The sequence below is a fragment of the Hordeum vulgare genome, chromosome 5H, assembly GCF_904849725.1.
Source record: "Hordeum vulgare subsp. vulgare chromosome 5H, MorexV3_pseudomolecules_assembly, whole genome shotgun sequence".
Lineage (NCBI taxonomy): Eukaryota > Viridiplantae > Streptophyta > Magnoliopsida > Poales > Poaceae > Hordeum > Hordeum vulgare.
This window is the reverse complement of record NC_058522.1, coordinates 579,324,493-579,342,715: the sequence shown is the minus strand read 5'-3', so window position 1 is coordinate 579,342,715 and position 18,223 is coordinate 579,324,493. Positions and strand designations below refer to the sequence as shown.

The window sequence follows — 18,223 nt, the reverse complement described above, 5'->3', positions numbered from 1 at the left end:
TGGATTAAATGATGATACCTTGTCAAGTTTCATCCTTTTTAGAGTTTAATTGTAGGGTTTTTTCAATGTCAAGGTCATTTAACTCAAAAAATAGTTAAATGCATGAAATATTGCAAATGAAGTCAGAAGGGGTTGAAAATTGATAAAGTTTATTTGAATGGTGCATATTGAAAGCACAAAAAGTTTGGAATTAAAATAAGTTTTAAGAAATGAAATGTCTTTGTAAAACCTAAGTTTTCGTCCGAAACCGTGATACTTCGAAAGAGATTGTCCAGTTTGTACACAGAGTGTATCTAGTTTTTGACGTAACCTTGTCAACTTTTTATTAATTATGCCATATATTTTTTTTAAATAAATGATGTCAATTTTATTTTGTTATAATAAATGATGTCATATTTGATTACAAAGTGGGAGTTTCATTACTATCCAAAATTTTGATTTCTTCTACTCCACTCTCCACACCTTTATCATCAAGATAGGTGGACTCCGAATCATTGGGGCGTTTTTCAACCAAAGTGGATTCGTATCCAGCCCCTTCATCAATAGGTTTGACACGCGAAAACAAAGATTCAAGAGGAGACACAACAAGCACTTTAAGATCTTCGTGATTTGCATCACTAGAACGCACCCTTTTAAACGATTCATGCCTAGCGCGAATTTGGGCGGTTCTTTCTTTGCTCTCACTCATGGAGACACGCATAGCTTTCAAAGTTTCATCCAAGTTGACTTTGGGAGGAGCACATCTAACTTTCAAAGCATCAATATCACAAGATATCCTATCAACGCTCTTAGCAAAATCGTCAATTTTGAGTAGTTTTTCCTCTATGGACGCATTGAAAATCTTTTGAGAGTTGATGAACTCTTTGATATTACTCTCTAAATCAGATGGTAATTTGTTGTGATTTCCATAAGTGTTGTTGTAGGAATTGCCATAATTGTTAGAGGAGTTACTAGGAAAAGGCCTAGGAACATAGTTTTCTCTAAAACCATTGTTGTTGCCAAAATTGTTCCTACCAAAAAAATTAACGTCCAAACTAGCGTTGCTACTCTCAATCAAGGAAGATAGTGGCATGTCATTAGGATCTAAAGGAGTGTTTCTACTAGCAACCAAATTCATCAACTCGTCCATCTTAGCACTAAGCGAGGTAATTTCTTCTATAGCGTGTACCTTTTTGCTAGCAGGTGACCTTTCAGTATGCCACTGAGAGTAGTTGGTCATGATATTGTCTAGGAGTTTTGTAGCGTCTCCTAACGTGATTTCCATGAACTTTCCACCTGAGGCGGAGTCCAAGATATTGCAAGAAGCAAAATTCAAGCCAGCGTAAAAGATTTGTATAATCATCCACAAACTCAAGCCATGAGCGGGACAATTCCTAATCATAAGCTTCATCCTCTCCCAAGATTGTGCAACGTGTTCATGATCAAGTTGCTTGAAATTCATGATATCGTTACGTAAGGAGATGATCTTAGCCGGCGGAAAATACTTGGACATGTAAGCATCTTTGCACTTATCCCAAGAATCGATACTATTTTGGGGCAAAGAAGTAAACCAAGTTTTTGCGCGATCTCGCAACGAGAAAGGAAAAAGCTTCAACTTAATCACGTCATTATCCACATCTCTTTTATTTTGCATACCGCAAAGCTCAATGAAGGTATTGAGATGGGATGCGGTATCTTCACTAGGAAGGCCAGAGAATTACTGTTTCATAACAAGATTCAGCAAACCTGCGTTGATTTCATACATTCCGCACTAGTGGCGGAAGCAATCAGAGTACTAATAAAATCATTATTATTAGTGCTCGAGAAGTCGCAAAGTTTGGTGTTTTCAGCCATGATGACTTCAACAAACAAACAAGCACACAAGCAAGCAAGAAAACCAACAAAGGAAAACGGCAAAGGCAAAAGAAAACGGCAAAGGAGAAAGGCAAATGAAAACGACAAATGTGAAGTGGGGGAAAGGAAAACGAGAGCTAACTAGCAAAAAAGTAAATGCAAGAGATGAGTTTTGTGAGACCTACTTGGATAGATCTCTCCTTCCCCGGCAACGGCGCCACAAATTCTTCTTGCTACTGCGACAACATACCTTCCCTGGTACGGCGCCAGGAATCCTGCTGTTGTGGCTATGCCTTTAGGGACTTCCTAGGCAAATATGCAAAGGATTTCCCCGTGGCCTTGGAGCCTTGCGCTGGTGTTCCCTCGAAGCGGAAAGGGTGATGTAGCACAGCGGCGCTAAGTACTTCCCTCAGTTTTGAGAACCAAGGTATCGATCCAGTGAAGGAGTATCACAAGTGCCTGCACAAACACAAAGAGCTTGCTCCCAACGCTATGAAGGGGTTGTCAATCCCTTATAGATTGTTTGGCGAGTGAGAACTGAAAGCAACAAAGTACAAAGCAAAGTAAAAGCGGAGGTGTAGACGATAGGCGTGAATAGACCCGGGGGCCGTAGTATTCACTAGTGGCTTCTCTCATGAAAGCAAGTAGACGGTGGGTGAACAAATTACTGTCGAGCAATTGATAGAACCGCGCAAAGTCGTGACGATATCTATGGCAATGATTATATCTATAGGCATCACGTCCAAAACAAGTAGACCATACTTTCTGCATCTACTACTATTACTCCACACGTCGACCGCTATCCAGCATGCATCTGGTGTATTAAGTCCAAAAGAATAGAGTAACGCCTTAAGCAAGATGACATGATGTAGATGGACAATCTCATATCTACGACAGAGCCCACCTTGTTACCCTCGATGGCAACTACACAATGTGTGCCTTGCTGCCCCTACTATCACTTGGAAAGGTCACCACACGATAAGAACCCAAAACCAAGCACTTCTCCTATTGCAAGAATCATAGATCTAGTTGGCCAAACAAAACCCAAGACTCGGAGAGACTTACAAGGATATCAAATCATGCATATAAGAAATCAGCAAAGACTCAAATATATATCATAGATAATCTTATCACAAATCCACAATTCATCGGATCTCGACAAACACACCGCCAAAGAAGATTACATCGGATAGATCTCCATGAAGATCATGGAGAACTTTGTATTGAAGATCCAAGAGAGAGAAGAAGCCATCTAGCTACTAACTACGGACTTGTAGGTCTGAAGTGAACTACTCACGAGTCATTGGAGGGGCGATGATGATGAAGAAGAAGCCCTCCAACTCCAAAGTCCCATCCGGCAGGGCACTGGGAAGGGTCTCCAGATGAGATCTCGCGGAAACGGAAGCTTGCGGCGGCGGAAAAGTGTTTTCGTGGACGCCCTAATTTTTTATGGATTTTTAGGGAATATATATGCCAAAGACCTAGGGCAGGGGGCGCCAGGGAGGCCACAAGCTTGGTTGTCGCGGCCTCCCCCTGGCCGCGGCAACAGGGCTTGTGGGGTCCCTGTGGGCCCACTTTCTTGGCCCTCAAGCCTCCTGATCTTCTTCCGTTCTGGAAAAAATCATTTTGGGGATTTTATTCCGTTTGGACTCCGTTCCAAAATCAGATCTGAAAAGAGTGAAAAACACAGAAAAACAGGAACTGGCACTTGGCACTGAGTTAATAAGTTAGTCCCAAAAAGATATAAAAGTTAAACAAAACATCCAAAGTTGACAAGTTAACAGCGTGAAACCATCAAAAATTATAGATACGTTTGAGACGTATCAAGCATCCCCAAGCTTAACTCATGCTCATCCTCGAGTAGGGAAGTGATAAAGAATGATTTTTTTATGCTTTCATGCTACCTAGCATAGATGTCCTTTGTAACTCCTCTTATGTGACGTGAATGTTCAGATCCATTAGATTCAAAACAATAGTTTGCTATTGACGTGGAAACAGTAATACTTCAAGCAAACTAGCAAGGTAATCATGAACTTTCAAAATAACAAGGCCAAAAGAAAGTTATCCCTACAAAATCATATAGTCTGGCTATGCTCTATCATCATTGCACAACGAATTTAAATCATGCACAACCCCGGTATTGGCCAAGTAATTGTTTTCACACCTTTACTTTCTCAAACTTTTTTCAACTCTCACGCAATACATGAGCGTGAGCCATGGTTTTAGCACTATAAGTGGTGTGAGGTGTGGTGGAGGTTGCAAGACAAACAAGGAGAAGATGATCACATTAATTAGGCATATCAATAAGCTGTGGAGATGCTCATCAATAGATATCAATGTGAATGAGTAGGGATTGCCATACAAATGATGCACTAGAGCTAAGAGTATGTGAAAGCTCTTAAAGAAAACTAGTGGGTGTGCATCCAACTTGCTTGCTCACGAAGACCTAAGGCAATTTTGAGAAAGTCTACCATTGGAATATACAAGACAAGTTATATAATGAAATTTTCCCACTAGCTATATGGTGGTGACAAAACGAGAGACTCTCAATCATGAAGATCATGGTGCTTAATATGCACAAGTGTGGAAAAGTGGTAGCATTGTCCCTTCTCTCTTTTTCTCTCATTTTTTTTGGATGGGCTCTTTGGCCTCTCTTTTTTGGTGGGCATCTTTGGCCTCTTGTATTTCCTCACATGGGACAATGCTCCATCAATGATGATCATCACACTTTCAACTCAAAACTTAGAGCAACGATGACTCTATATAGGATGCCTTCGGTAGTGTACTGTGACAATGATCTAGCATGGCATAGACATAAACGGAAACATCATGCTAGCTATCCTACGATCATGCAATGGCAATGTAGACGTGGTGGCACATGTCATGGCAGTAGTTGCATGGCAATATAACTCGGAATGACTTTGAAAAAGCCATAGTAGGTAGGTATGGTGGCTATTTTTAGGGAGGCTAATGGTGGGTTTTGTGCACCGGCGACAGTTGCACGACACTAAAGAAGATAGTGATGGTGGGAGGTGAAAGTGCATCTAAACCATGGACTCAACATTAGTCATGAAGAACTCATATACTTGTTGCAAAAGTTTTATTAGTAATCGAAACAAAGCATTCAATGCATACTCCTAGGGGAAGGGTTGGTAGGTATAAACCATCGCGTGATCCCGACCGCCACACGAAGGATGACAATCAATAGACTAATCATGCTCAGACTTCATCACATAGCGGTTCACCATACGTGCATGCTACGGGAATCACTAACTTCAACACAAGTATTTCTAGATCCACAACACCTTACTAGCATAACTTCAATATTACCATAACCACAACTCAAAACTAGTTGAGATGAATCAAACTTCTCTAATTATTCAATGCACATAAAGGTGGAAGTTTCCGTATCCCTTTGGATAACTACCCCTTTTGAGACTACTTTCAAAGCATAGATCAACTACCAAGCCACGCACCGCCGTGCTCTAAAAGATATAAGTGAAGCACATAGAGCAAAATCAACTAGCTCAAAAGATATAAGTGAAGCACATGTGAGCTGAATTGTCTAACCAAAGGATATAAGTGAAGCTCGACAAAATCACGGTGAGTACATGTCTCTCTCTCTAGGTGTGCAGCAAGGATGATTGTGACACAACAAAAATAAAAGACTCCTACGATACAAAACGCTCCAAGCAAAACACATAACATGTGGTGAATAAAAATATAGCCCCAAGTAACGTTACCGATGGATTGAAGAGGAAAGAGGGGATGCCTTCCCGGGGCATTGATCGTGCAATCTCTGGCGTTAACTAGATGAATGCTTATAACAACAAACCTTCTCCTGCAACGGCACCAGAAGAATGCTGATAGCACTCCCCAGTAATGAAACTAGAAGAATGTTCTTGACGGCCCACCAGCGCGTGGGTTCGCAGCAGTTTTCGAGGGTAGAGTATTCGACCCAATTTGTTGGTTTGCACGTCAGGAGGTGAGAGTATACCCTCAAGTATTAGCAGCTGAATGTGTCAGATTCAACCACACCTGAAAGATTAGTATCTGCACGCACAGTAGTAACAGCAAAGTAACGAGTAACGACAGTGTAACGAGCAATAGCAGTGGCAAGGAACAGCAGTAGTGACAGCAGTAGCAAGTAGCAACAGTAGCAAGCGACAATAGTAGCAACAGTAGCAGTAGAGCAAGACAAGTAACAGCAGTAGCAGCAACAGAGCAAGACAAGTAACAGCAGTAGCAACAGGACTAGCAGCAGGAGAGCAAGACAAGTAACAGTAGTAGCAGCAGCAGAGCAAACTCGTAGGCAATGGGTCGGTGATTTGTTTGGATGATATTCATCATGCAACAGCTATAACACGGAGAGATATGTGGCTAGCTCCCGTTCGTCAATGTGATGTAGGCATGCATTCCGTGTGTCGTCATACGTGCTTAGGGAAAAGAACTTGCATGACATCTATTGTCCATCCCTCCCGTGGCAGCGGGGTCCAAAAGGAAACTACGGGATATTAAGGTTCTCCTTTTAATAAAGAACCGGACCAACGCATTAGCACTTGGTGAACACATGAACTCCTCAAACTATGGTCATCATCGGGAGTGGTTCCGGTTATTGTCACTCCGGGGTTGCCGGATCATAACACATAGTAGGTAAATACAACTTGCAAGATCGGATCTAAAACACACATATATTGGTGACAACATAATAATTTCAGATCTGAAATCATGGCACTCGGGCCCTAGTGACAAGCATTAAGCATGGCAAAGTAGTAGCAACATCAATCTCAGAACATAGTGGATACTAGGGATCAATCCCCATCAAAACTAACTCGATTACATGATAGATCTCATCCTACTCATCACCGCCCAGCGAGCCTACGAATAGATTACTCAAGAACGATGAAGAGATTCATGGAATTGGAGAGGGAAGAAGGTTGATGATGACGATGGCGAAGATTTCCCCTCTTTGGAGCCCAAGACGGACTCCAGATCTGCCATCCAGATGAAGAATAGGTGGTGGCGGCGCCTCCGTATCGAAAACGCGACAAAAACTTCTCTTTTTATTTTTTCTGGGATGAAAGACAACTTATAGAGCTGGAGTTGGGGGCGGCATGTGCCTGTGGGCCACACAAGCCTGCCCACCGCCACCAGGGGTGGTGGCAGAGCAGGGGCTTGTGGCCCACTGGCCCACCCCCTGAGGTGGAACTTGGCGCAGATATTTTTGATATTTTCCAAAACTGCTCCCCGTAAATTTTCAGGACGTTTGGAGAACTTTGATTTCTACACAAAAATAACACCAAGGCAATTCTACTGAAAACAGCGTCAGTCCAGGTTAGTTCCATTCAAATCATGCAAATTATAGTCCAAAACAAGGGCAAAAGAGTTTGGAAAAGTAGATACGTTGGAGACATATCAACTCCCCCAAGCTTAAAACCTTGCTTGTCCTCAAGCAACTCAGTTGACAAACTGAGAGAGAAAGAAAAACTTTGACAAACTCTGTTTGATCTTGTTGTTGCAACTATGTCTAACTCATAACCAGAATTTCAGCAAGATCACAACTTAACCACATAAGCAAATGGCACAAAGGTCTCACGGTAAACTAATATCAATGGCATAATCAGCTAACGAGCAAATAATAATGAGTTTCAAATACCAACACTTCAATCAAGACAAGTATGAAGCAATATGAATAGGTGGTATCTCGCTAGCTCTTTCTGAGACCGCAAAACATAGATGGAGAGCACTTTCAAAGATCAAGGGCTGACTAAACATTGTAATTCATAGCAACGAAGATCCAGTCATAGGCAAAGCATAAAAATGACAGAGGTGCTCTCTAATTGGTGCTTATATAAGAGGAGGATGACTCAACACGAAAATAAATAGACAGGCCCTTCGCAGAGGGAAGCATTGACTTGCAGAGGTGCGAGAGCTCAAGCTTTGAAAACAGAGATAATAATTTTGGGTGGCATGCTTTCATTGTCAACGCAATGACCAAGAGTTCTCAATATCTTCCATGCTACTCATGCTATAGGCGGTTCCCAAACAGAAAAGTAAAGTTTTAACTCCCCCACCACGGATCAATCACACTCCACGGCTAGCGGAATCCTCGGGTACCGTCCATACTGACATCAATCCGCAGGGAGTCTTGTTTTACAGTTATGTTTTCGATTTAAGCGTGGAACTGGGCATCCCAAATACCGGCCCCTTTCTCGTGAATGACTGTGAATAAACACATGTCGAGGATAACACTCCTAGCATGGAAGATACCAATAGCCCCCTGTCACCACATGAGCGGTTCGGGCATGCAAAACAGATTATTTCTTGAAGGTTTAGAGAATGGCACATGCAAATTTACTTGAAACGGCAGGTACATACCGCAAATAGGTAGGTATGGTGGACTCTCATGGAAAAACTTTTGGGTTTATGGAAGTGTATGCACAAGCAGTATTCCCGCTTAGTACAAGAGAAGGCTAGCAAAAGACTGGGAAGCGACCAACTAGAGAGCGACAATAGTCATCAAGATGCAATGAGTTTGACTAACATTGAATGCAAGCATGAACATGATATAAATCACCATGAACACGAACATCATAGAGGCTATGTTGATTTTGTTTCAACTACATGCATGAACATGCGCCAAGTCAAGCCACTTGAAACATTCAAAGGAGAATACCATCCTATCATACTACATCATAGTCATCTCAAAATCTATGTTGGCATTCAAGACAAAATATTATAAGCTCTCAGCTAAATAAGCATGGCATCAGAAACTATGATCTCTAAGTTGTCATTGCAAACATGGTTCTCTCACAACAAAGCTAAATCTGGGTTGACAAGCTAGTCATATTTACAAAAACAAAATAGATAGAGTTCATACCAGCTTTTCAGTCTCAGTCACTTCATCATATATCATCACTGTTGCCTTTGATTTGCACGATCGAACGATGAAAACGATAATAAGCGCATTGGACTAAGCTGAGTCTGCAGGCAAACACAAAGGAGAAGACAAAGTAATATGGCTCTTTGAAAGCTAAACAGGTAAGCATGCAAGAACCAATAAACATTGTAACCAATATCTTCTACCTTGACACAAAGAAAAGGAAAGCTATTTATACGGAAAAGCTCCCAACAAGCAAAAGAAGAAAGAAAAATCTTTTCGGGTTTTCTCAAAAGGACACAAAACAAGAAAACAAGAAAATGAAAAGAAACTAGCATGGATAATAAAGTGGCAAAGTGTAAACACCGGCTAACAAAGTGAAAGCATAAGCATGAATGTAAAGTCGGTGAGAACACGGACTCCCCCAAGCTTAGGATTTTGGACTAGCTTGGTATACTCCCATGGTGGGAAATAACCAGCTCCAGGATACTCCGGAGCAGACTGTTGATGCCACTGCTGTGTGAGCTCCTCTGGTTCCCACTGATAAACTGGCGTCTCGTACTCGACTGGCGGCTCGGGCACGGGCGCTTGTGGTTGGGCCAAGCCCCAATATGCGTAGATGTCCGCGGGCATAATAGTGTACCTACCTGCATGAAGATCAAACAAAGAAGGAGCAGGCAAAGTAATAGTCTCTCGAGTACCCTGACTAAACACCAGGTTATAAATCATCCGTCTACTAGCATCTCTATCCAGAAAATCATGGCGAACCATGCTGTCATAATCCATATATCTCTCAGGGAGAAGCATCTCTCCTTCCTCTCCCAGTCTAATGGGCATCTCAAAGTGTCTGGCAAGACGGGTAGCATAAATACCTCCATAGACGACACCTTTAGAACGGTTCAGGTTCAACCATTGAGCTACTATAGCACCCAAGCTATAAGTCTTACCGTTATAAAGGCCTTCGCGCCAAACCGCAAGGTCTGGGGAACTAAGTGATCCAGCCTCCCCACGGCCAATCAAACATTTTCCCACAAATAGTGAGAAGTACCGAAGCACAGGAAAATGTATGCTAGCAATTCTAGCACGAGACACTCGTCTCTCCTCTCCAACAGCAATAGAACCAATGAAATCCTCCAAGTCCCGTGGACGAGGGTCACGGATATCCCCAACATAAGGTAATTTGCATACATTGCAAAAGTCCTGCAGTGTCATGCACTGGGGAACATCGTATATCATGAACTGAACCATGGGAGGATACTTCCTCGGATAAAAGTTGAAGCTTTGAACGAAAATATTGGTGAGGAGGAGATATTGTGGACACTTATCTTCAACGAGCGAAGTAAGACCTGCGTTCTCCACCAAGTAATAAAAGTCTTTGTAAAGTCCGGCGGTGCGCAAAAATTCATCACTTGGCCACTCGCACGCTCGAACTTCTGTGACTCGAGGGACTACGTACTTGGGGTTACGGCTTGAAGAGCCTCTCAAGAACCTCCTCATCTTTTCCTTTTTTAGCTCTGAAAAATTCTGAAATTTTTAGAGGCTTCGAAAGAAAAGTGAATAAGGATTAACCCAACTTGTAGCAACTACTCCTACTAGTGCCTAGAGACCGTATCACGCGCTAAAACTACTTGGGACCAGCTAAAATCAACCTTTCAAAATCAAGAACAGGGTCACCAAGGTAGCAAGAATACGCGAAGAATAAAGCACTAGAGTAAAAACTAATTGGACCAATGGAGGAGTCACTTACCAAGGAGTAATTTCCCCAAAACAGTTCAGAGAATGGTGCTTTGAGCAAGGAGATCGCAAATCACAGCCAAATGAGCAAGAACACGGGTTTGAGCTGCGAAACAATTTTTTTCTAGAGGTGGAAGAAGAAGCTAAGAGCTGGAATGAGTGGAGGGGGTGCCTGTGGGCCCCACAAGCTTTCACCCCGCCACCAGGGGGTAGGTGGCGGTGGGGGGGCTTGTGGCCCACTGGTCTGGCCCCCAGGCCAGCTCTCAGGCCTAGAAAATTTCAAAAATTCCCGAAAAAATCATACTAAATTTTTAGGACCATCGAAGAACTTTTATTTTTGAGGTATTTTTCTCCGGGACGCTAAAACAGAAAACAGGAAAAGCTAAACTAATTCTATCATTTTTCTTCTAAGCAAAAGAAAATGAAAACTCAAAACAGAGGTATGTGACTCTCTGATTCATCCGTCTCATGGTCATCGAAAGAAATCCGTCAATGGGATTGATCAAGTCCTTATGACAAAACCTTCTCGAATCGCAAGAGAGAACGGAGAATTTTCGAATAGCCACTAAGTCACCTCAATGGGGATATGTATCTCCCCAACAAGCAAATCATACTTCATCTTGACACGAGGAATAGGGCATTCAAAGCTTCCAATGAGAATCGATGAAGTCTTTTCGATAGCATTGATGCAATGTACTGGATATCGTTTCTTCGGAAAGTGCACTGTGTGCTCATTACCGTTGACGTGGAAAGTGACATTGCCTTTGTTGCAATCTATAACAGCCCCTGCAGTGTTTAAAAAGGGTCTTCCGAGGATGATAGGCATGGCATCGTCCTCGGGAATATCCAAGATAACAAAGTATGTTAAGATAGTGGTGTTAGCAACCACAACAGGCACATCCTCGCAAATGTCGATAGGGAAAGCAGTTGATTTGTCGGCTATTTGCAGAGAAATTTCAGTGGGTGTCAACTTATCCAATTCAAGTCTACGATAAAGAGAAAGCGGCATAACACTAACACCGGCTCCAAGGTCACATAAGGCAGTTCTTACATAGTTTCCTATAATGGAGCAAGGTATAGTGGGCACTCTGGGATCACCAAGTTTCTTAGGAGTTCCACCTTTGAAAGTGTAATTGGCAAGCATGGTGGAGATCTCAAGATCTGGTATCTTCCGTTTATTAGTCACGATATCTTTAATGTACTTGGCATACGGAGACATCTTGAGTATATCAGTTAACCGCATCTGCAGAAAGACGGGTCTTATCATCTCAATGAAGTGCTCAAAATCCTCATCATCCTTTTTCTTGGATGGCTTAGGAGGGAAGGGCATAGGTCTCCGAACCCATGGCTCCCTTTCTTTACCATGCTTCCTAGCAGTGAAGTCATTCCGTATCTCTTAGGTTGTGGATTATCAGGATTAACCATAGGTTCAATCTCCACATCCTCATCATTGCTAGGTTGAGCATTATTATGAACATCACTATCCATATTGTCACCAGGTTCATGTTCATCACCAGATTGTGTTTCTGCATCAGACGTAGAGATATCATTAGGTTCTTCTGGTGTGACAGTATTTGGTGAACTGGCGTGCAGGTTTCTATCATCCTTCTTCTTCTCCTTAGGATGACTAGGTGTATCAGCATTGATTCCTTGAGAATCTTGATCAATTTTCTTAGGATGACCTTCAGGATACAAAGGTTCCTGAGTCATTTTGCCTCCTCTAGTAATGACTCTGACAGAGTTGTCATTTAGTTCATTGAGCAGGTCATTCTGAGATTTAAGTACTTGTTCTACCTGAGTAGTAATCATAGAGGCATGTTTACTCACGAGCTTCAGAGCATTGACATTTCTGTCAACACAAGCACTTAAATGGCTAAGCATACGAGTACTTTGTTCCAAATGTCTGCTAACATAATCATTGAAACTCTGTTGTTTGGCAACAAAGTTGTCAAATTCATCAAAGCATAGGCTAGCAGGTTTATCAAAAGGAATATCACTGTCATCAAACCTACGCGGAGAATTCACTTCTACTACCTGTATCGGGTTATCGAGACCGTGGATCTCTTCGATAGGTGGTAGATTTTTGACATCTTCAGTTCTAATGTCTTTCTCTTGCATAGATTTCTTGGCTTCTTGCATATCTTCAGGACTGAGGAATAGAATACCTCTTTTCTTAGGAGTTGTCTTAAGAGGTGGTTCGGGAATAGTCCAAGCATTATCGTTGATCAAGAGGTTATTCAGTAGGGTCTCAGCTTGTTCTACAGTTCGTTCCCTAAAAACACAACCCGCACAACTATCTAGGTGGTCTCTAGAGGCATCGGTAAGTCCGTTATAGAGGATATCAAGTATCTCGTTCTTCTTAAGAGGGTGATCAGGCAAAGCATTCTGTAGCTGAACGAGCCTCCCCCAAGCTTGTGGAAGACTCTCTTCTTGGAGTTGAGCAAAGTTGTATATTTCCTGCAAGGCAGCTTGCTTCTTATGGGCAGAGAAATATTTCTCATAGAAGTAATAGACCATCTCCTGGGGACTACGCACACATCCAGGATCAAGAGAGGTGAACCAGGCTTTAGCATCATCCTTTGGAGAGAAAGGAAACAGCTTAAGGATATAGTAGTGGCGGATCTTCTCCTCATTAATGAAGAGGTTGGCTATTTCGGATCGTTTGGCAAGATAGGCTATGACCGTCTCAGACTCATAACCGTGAAAAGGATCAGATTCGACTAGAGAGATTATCTCAGGGTCGACAGAGAATTCATAATCCTTATCGGTGACAAAGATAGGTGAAGTGGCAAACTTCGGGTCATTTCTCATCCTAGCTTCCCGAGATTTTTCCTTCCACTTCAGAAGTAATTTCTCAGCGTCATAGGCATCCTTACACGCAAGAAAATCCTCATCTATCTCTCCCTCCATAACGTAACCCTCAGGTATATCAGGCAATTCATATCTAGGAGAGCTAGATCTAACAGGAGCAAAAGTAGGTTCTATCTCAATAGTATCGGCAATATCACAAGCATCACGAGCATTGGCAGTAACTCTAGCAATATGAGCATCAAGGAACACTCCTAGTGGAACATCAAGCAAAGTAGTATCTCTAGCAGTATCAAGCATAGCATCATCAGGAAAAATAGCATCTCTAGCATCACCAGGCAAAGCAATATCAAGAATAGCATCTCTAGCAGTAGTATCAAGCATAGCATCTCTAGCAGTATCAGGCATAGTATCAAGCATAGCATCATCATGCATAGTTTCAAGCATAGCATCTCTAGCAGTAGTATCACAAGCATCATCAAGCACAGGCGACATATCAAGATTTCTAGCAGGAGGTGATGTCGCAAACTTACTCATAACTGAAGGTGAATCAAGTGCAGAGCTAGATGGCAATTCCTTACCTCCCCTCGTAGGTGAGGGCAAGACTTTGGTCTTCGGATCCTTCAGATTCTTCATAGTGATCATCAGATATAAATCCCAAGTGACTCAGAGAATATAGCAATACCACCCCGGCAACGGCGCCAGAAAAATGTTGATTGTGCAATCTCTGGCGTTAGCTAGACGAATGCTTATAACAACAAACCTTCTCCTGCAACGGCAGCAGAAAAATGCTGATAGCACTCCCCAGTAATGAAACTAGAAGAATGTTGTTGACGGCCCACCAGCGCGTGGGTTCGCAGCAGTTTTCGAGGGTAGAGTATTCGACCCAATTTGTTGGTTTGCACGTCATGAGGTGAGAGTATACCCTCAAGTATTAGCAGCTGAATGTGTCAGATTCAACCACACCTGAAAGATTAGTATCTGCAAGCACAGTAGTAACAGCAAAGTAACGAGTAACGACAGTGTAATGAGCAATAGAAGTGGCAAGGAACAGCAGTAGTGACAGCAGTAGCAAGTAGCAACAGTAGCAAGCGAAAATAGTAGCAACAGTAGCAGTAGAGCAAGACAAGTAACAGCAGTAGCAGCAGCAGAGCAAGACAAGTAACAACAGTAGCAACAGGACTAGTGGTGGGTTTTGTGCACCGGCGAAAGTTGCACGACACTAAAGAAGATAGTGATGGTGGGAGGTGAAAGTGCATCTAAACCATGGACTCAACATTAGTCATGAAGAACTCATATACTTGTTGCAAAAGTTTTATTAGTAATCGAAACAAAGCATTCAATGCATACTCCTAGGGGAAGGGTTGGTAGGTCTAAACCATCGCGTGATCCCGACCGCCACACGAAGGATGACAATCAATAGACTAATCATGCTCAGACTTCATCACATAGCGGTTCACCGTACGTGCATGCTACGGGAATCACTAACTTCAACACAAGTATTTCTAGATCCACAACACCTTACTAGCATAACTTCAATATTACCATAACCACAACTCAAAACTAGTTGAGATGAATCAAACTTCTCTAATTATTCAATGCACATAAAGGTGGAAGTTTTCGTATCCCTTTGGATAACTACCCCTTTTGAGACTACTTTCAAAGCATAGATCAACTACCAAGCCATGCACCGCCGTGCTCTAAAAGATATAAGTGAAGCACATAGAGCAAAATCAACTAGCTCAAAAGATATAAGTGAAGCACATGTGAGCTGAATTGTCTAACCAAAGGATATAAGTGAAGCTCGACAAAATCACGATGAGTGCATGTCTCTCTCTCTAGGTGTGCAGCAAGGATGATTGTGACACAACAAAAATAAAAGACTCCTACGATACAAAACGCTCCAAGCAAAACACATAACATGTGGTGAATAAAAATATAGCCCCAAGTATCGTTACCGATGGATTGAAGAGGAAAGAGGGGATGCCTTCCCGGGGCATTGATCGTGCAATCTCTGGCGTTAACTAGACGAATGCTTATAACAACAAACCTTCTCCTGCAACGGCACCAGAAGAATGCTGATAGCACTCCCCAGTAATGAAACTAGAAAAATGTTGTTGACGACCCACCAGCGCGTGGGTTCGCAGCAGTTTTCGAGGGTAGAGTATTCGACCCAATTTGTTAGTTTGCACGTCAGGAGGTGAGAGTATACCCTCAAGTATTAGCAGCTGAATGTGTCAGATTCAACCACACGTGAAAGATTAGTATCTGCAAGCATAGTAGTAACAGCAAAGTAACGAGTAACGACAGTGTAACGAGCAATAACAGTGGCAAGGAACAGCAGTAGTGACAGCAGTAGCAAGTAGCAACAGTAGCAAGCGACATTAGTAGCAACAGTAGCAGCAGAGCAAGACAAGTAACAGCAGTAGCAACAGTAGTAGCAGCAGCAGAGCAAGACAAGTAACAGCAGTAGCAACACACTACAAGAAATCTGTTAATCGATGACGGTCCCTGTCCGTCATGGATCATCCAAAAACTGTCATGCATGCCCATGCATGACGGATTTGAAATCCATCACGTATATCGCGTCATAATTTGACATAGCACCATCCTTGGCGGTTCTTTACCGTCACGGATTTGCCCCCGGCCCGCCCGGCCCAAGCTAGGATATGACGGAACAATCCATCACCGATTTACATGACATGGATGCAACGTGACATCTACGTGGATCTGACGTGGAGGCCAGCGTGGCCCATGTAGTAACCAACCCAATTAGGTTTTGGCCCAATAATTTCAATCCGGTCCAACCGATTAGCCCTTCTTTTCACCCAACTTATCTTCACAATGCATCATAATTTACAACAAGACATGCAATTCTATTCATTCAACAAGACAATACAAATTTCAAACAATCTGGTCTGATTTCAAAAAGCAAAATGATTACCAAAACATCAGAAGCATATTTACAAGGTGTTATAAGCATAAGCATTTAATAAAAATCAAGTAACATGACATCATTGAAACTACACAACTACATGATTTTAATCTCCAACACTATACCGCCACTTCCAGGAAGCTTTTTAGACCCAAGTAATTCCTTCTAAAAAGCCTCGGTCGATAGTAACACGAACTAACTGCCAAACCTGCAAAGAATCCAAAACACAAAGAATTACACTGCATAACATACAGCTCCCAAATGAATATGTAGAGTAATAATATTAGTTGTACAAATGCGACAATAATAATACCAAAAAGTAGAGACTATGCTAGTGATAACACTGAAATTTTGAGACTGCACAAATGCACTATGCAGCAGATCGAACACTACTAAATCTGAAGCAAAGATAATATAAAATCTATTAGTAAACTTAAAGAAACACACAGAACCTTCACTCCATCGTTCCTTGAGATTGCATTTCTGTGTGTACATCAGGTAATGTTTAAATTGAATAAGACATCAAGGCACTAATGAAGTTTGTTTCAAGGGTTTCACATAATCTAGCTTCTTGGCTTCTAGCATCGCCATTGCTTGCTACCATAATCTAGCTTGCAGGCCCAAAGAAGAAGGGAAATAGAAGGCAGTAACAAAGTTCATTTCAAGGGTTTCACTTTGTGTCACCTATTTGAACAAAGTAGAAGCAATCATATTTTATACACGCCACCTCCTGATTATTGTCTATACAATAAAATGAATCTAAGGAAAAGTACTATAATAAAGTGTACATTGACAATGAAACAACTAAACTTTTATTAACAACACATTAGTTAATGATATGCAAAAAGAAGTATTCACATGATTTTCTAAGTGAATCAGTTGCTTCCTGTAAAGAGCCCTCACCTGAAAGTATAAAAAGTAAATAATTCAAGGGAATATACATAGATATCATTTTTTTTCTTTATTTCTGGTTGTATACATATCATTTCAGTTTAACTTAGCACATCATTGATTAATCTTAATGCCAAAAAGTAGAGAATATGCTAGTAATAACACTAAAATTTTGAAACTGCACAAATGCACTATGCACCAGATCGAACACTACTAAATCTGAAGCAAAGATAATATAACATCTATTAGTAATCTTAAAGAAACACACAAAACCTTCACTTCCATCGCTCCTTGAGATTGCATTTCTCTGTACACAGAGGGAAGCATTGATTTGGCCCAACAGTCATGGAGCAAGACTACATCAGCTAGCACAAGAACAACAGATTTATTTTATTTCATGGCTTAAGCAAGCTGAAAAACTCAATAACACATTTACACAAAAGCTTATAAATCTCATAATACATTTTAATTATATTCCTTCTTCGGTGTCAAATGATTGAATAACTAACCGTAAATAGTTCACATAAATGTATGTTAGTAGCAGCAGACTAGCACACAAGCACACCCTACAGAGTATGACACACATGATTAGTTGGTGGATCCAGGAAGGAATTTCATGCCATGAACACACGCTAGCCGATCGGGTAACAGTTTCCTAGTCAGAATTTTGGCAACCTGGGATCTAATGTTAACATCATTCATGAATCATACAACACATCCTAAATACTATTGTGCATTCCTGACACCTGACCCTGTTCGGAAAAAACCAACCACCGAATCACAGTCGAATCGATGGCTTGGAGCAACCCTAAATCCTGGCGGCTACGCATCCAAATCTAGCGCCCGTCTCACGAGGAGGGGATGAGGCGGCGCATCGCACCGTATGTACCTTGGTCGACGTTGCAGCGGGCGGAGGAGCAGTCCGAGTGCTGCGCGGCGAGGTCGGCGAAGGAGGCGCGGCCGGCGAGGAACTAGGCCCGGAGCTCGCCGAGGCACGCGGCGGCGTCGGCGCACGTGGTGGCGGAAATGACCTGGCCCTCGGGGTCCTTCCAGAACGCCTTGCGCCGGGACCCCTCGTGCTTGATCAGGATGTGCGACGCGTGCACTGTCTCCTCCCCCGACGCAGACCGCGCCGACGCCAT

The 18,223-nt window shown here is 42.2% G+C and overlaps 1 pseudogene; it reads right to left on the bottom strand.

Annotated features, from left to right (window-relative positions):
- Window positions 1–17,294: 17,294 nt before the first annotated feature.
- Window positions 17,295–18,223, bottom strand: LOC123452948 (annotated as a pseudogene).